Raw genomic sequence first — 3,575 nt, 5'->3', positions numbered from 1 at the left:
CCTCCGTTCCTAAATATAAGTCTTTGTAGAGATTTCACCATGAACCACATACGGATGTATACAGATGCATTTTAAGTGTAGATTCATTCATTTTGTTCCGTATGTAGTCCACCTAGTGGAATCTCTACAAAGACTTATATTTAGGAACGAAGGGAGTACTATGTAAAGAGTTAGATGTCGCACGGTGTCCAGAAAATATGGTGATAGTGTGAGGTGGGCCATGTAATCACCGAGCCTGCGTGTTTTCACTGCTCTTGCACTCCTCCGCTGTAAGAATGGAGAAAATTGTAATCTAGTAGTACCTCCTTTCGCCGAAAGCGTGGCACATCCAGCAGTCCTACCACCTCAGTAATAATGACCAATGAGCCGTAAAATCACATAGACCCAGCAGTAAGTTGGACGGACGAAGCAACCATCACTCTTGAATCCGCTTCTCCCTTCAACGCAGGCGCCAGTGAGAGGTCGCATCCGCTCTGCCCGGGCATGAATGCGGCACCGATTCTTTGGAGCGGCGCTGACCGTTTCGGGCAGGAAGCGCGCGCGGGCGATGGAGGGGCTTTGGGTGGGCCAGGCTGGTCAGGAGCGGGCATGGCGATGGAGGGGTTGTACAGAGTCGGTTTATAGAGAAAGGAAATTATTCATTCGGATGCTAGGCTTGCCATCCACGCAAAGGAGAGTCCCACCCGGACACGGGGGAAGGTCTTCTATCTTGTATCTTCATGGCCCATCAGTCCGGCCCAAGCTACACGACTCGGACACCCGAGGACCCCATAATCCAGGACTCCCTCAGTAGCCCCCGAACTTTCCTTCAATGACAATGTGATATTCGGCCTATGTCTTCGACTTTGCAAGATGGGTTCTTCATCATAATCCGGACTGATGATAATCCGGCGACAACCTCAACGTCTTTTACAATTCCCCCTGGCGCTTCGATTTTTGCGCGCAGGGTGAATATGAAAGGTCCATGATTTTTCTCAAATAAACCCTTCACCACGCTCGGGCGGCGCCTATATAAAGGGATATGGATCTCCCAAGGCCATCTTACACCGCACAGAAGGAAAAGCGGCCAAGTCTAGCCACAAAACAAAGCCTTCGTCATGGCCAGCGCCCCAGGCTCCTCTTCGCGTCCCCATGGCCCTCAAGAGGGCGATTGGCAGAGTTGCTACGTGCCTCATCTTCAACTAAGCCGGCTCCAGACGTAGGGCTACCTCCCCCTCGCGGATCTAGTTCCCGTTCTAGCGGGATTATATTCAATCGGCAACGACGCGATGGCTGAGAATTTCCCCAACCCCAATAAGGAGAAGAGGGTGTGCTCCGTCCCGTTTCTGTTACGGGGCCTGGGATTTCCAATCCATCCCTTCCTCCGGGGGTTATTGGAATTTTACGGCATCCAACTGCATAACCTCACCCCAGGTTCGATTCTGCACATCTCAGGCTTTGTTGCCCTCTCCGAGTTATTCCTAGGCATCGAGGCCCATTTCGGATTATGGAGAAAATTCTTCTGCCTCGTTCCCCGCCACAAAGGGGGTTCCATATTTGAAGTGGGTGGTGCCGAAGTATGGTGTATTGCCGGATCTGGATACCCTGTAGGAACTCCGAAAGAAGCATACCTGCAGTGGTCTTTGGAGTTGTTCTATATGGATGATGTTCCGCTGCCGGATCCAGTCAGGCGCGGTCTCCCTGAATTTTCCAGCGCTCCTCTAAAGAAGCGCCTCAACTGGCATCCTCGAAGTCCCAAAGAAGAGGACAATGCGGAGATACAGAGGTTGGTCAGCAAGGTCAGGCTGCTGGCCCACTCCGAACTCTCAATAGTTGAAGTCATGGCGATCGCAATAAAGAGGTGTGTGCAGCCTCTTCAATCCAGAGTAACTCCTTTATGGTGTTACAACGGAGAAGACGATGCGTCCCGTTACAGATGGCAGGGTCCGGATACCCCAGCCGAACTGGCCTCCATTTTGGCCGATCTGTACAAGGGCGAAAAAGAAGATTTTCTCCGGTTAAACTGTCGGGAGGCCTATTCCATGTACACCCCTATTGAATGGGTAAGATCTTGATTCGTCTATGCTTATTTTGCTGCATTGCAGACACTAATTGAATGTACTTTTTGTTGCCACCAACTAGTCATGGAGGAGGATGCACTACAAAAAAATACACTTCCGTGATGATACGTGTTTGTCACAGTAGGTCACGTTTTCTGTCATGCATGTACATCCATGACGATTTTATGACAGAATCAAGATAGTCATACCTGCGCTGTCGTAGAAGTGTTTCATGACATGACCAAAATTATCATCACGGAAGTGTCCACTTCCATGACGATAAATCGCACGTCACAGAAGTGCTTTCGTCAAGGGTGACCGACACGTGGCATCCACCGTAACGGAACGCCGTTAAGCTATCGGGTACGGTTTTGGATCCGATAACCCGTTAACAGCCCCGACCAATGGGGATTTTCCATGTGTAAAATCATCATTGGCTGGAGGAAACACGTGTCGGCTCACCGTTGGGACAGATGTCATCCACTCATTTGACCCAAAGCACCTATGATACGTCAACATGTGGCACGGCCCAACAGAGGCCCATTCCTGTGAAAAGGCCAGCCCGTTTGACTTGGTCAAAAGGTGGCGGGCCGGCCCACGGCAAGCCTGTTAACGACCTGTTCGCATATAGCCCATTTACAGCCCGCTAACCCAGGGCCCGTTTACGGCCTATCCGAATTAGGCCCAATAGCGTCATCTGGGCCGTCCAATATAATTCCAGCCCGTTTTAACTTCCGGCCCATGTATGGCCCATGATGTCTTCCGGCCCATATGAGGCCCTTTGTAACTCTCGGCCCATTAATGACCCATGGTAAAACTGGCCCGTAATGAACAGTGTATCACTTTATACCCATTAACGGCACGTGGTGAAACTGGCCCGTAATGAAGAGTGTATCACTTTATACCCATTAACGACCCATTATTCCGTTGGGTCGTTTCCAACCCATGTTATCTTTCGGCCTTCTCAGGGCCCATTTATTCTTGGGCTCATTTCCAGCATTCGTTTACTTATGGCCCGTTACTGTCATTTTTCGCTTGTGGGCCAAATTCAGCCTGTGGTTACAGTCGGCCCATTTGTGGCCCGTTAATACGTTGGGCTGTTTTCATAGCGTCATCAAATACGGCCGATTAACGATGGCCCGTTATGGTCGGCCCATGAACGGACGATTTCAACTCTAGCCCATTTACGGCCATAATGTGGTCTGTTATTGGCCCATGTTTGGCCAACCGATCATACGGCCCGTAGAAGGACCATTGATGATACGGCCCGTAGAAGGCCCATTGTGTCTATGGCCCGTATAAGGCCCATTGTTTCTATGCCCCATAGAAGGCCCATTGTTTCTACGGCTCGTAAGAGGTCCATGTTAACTACAGTAAATATGTAGCCCATGGTTATTGTGGCCTAGTTTTAAAAAATAGGTTATTGCGGACAGTAGCAAACCGCGGAAAAAGAACTGCACTGACTACAAGAAAACAAATAAACAAGACAATAAGGAAATAAATTAGCAAGCAACTTACGCTAGGCTATCACGGCTA

The sequence above is a fragment of the Aegilops tauschii genome, chromosome 6 (assembly GCF_002575655.3).
Source record: "Aegilops tauschii subsp. strangulata cultivar AL8/78 chromosome 6, Aet v6.0, whole genome shotgun sequence".
Lineage (NCBI taxonomy): Eukaryota > Viridiplantae > Streptophyta > Magnoliopsida > Poales > Poaceae > Aegilops > Aegilops tauschii.
Note: the sequence above shows the minus strand (reverse complement) of the source record.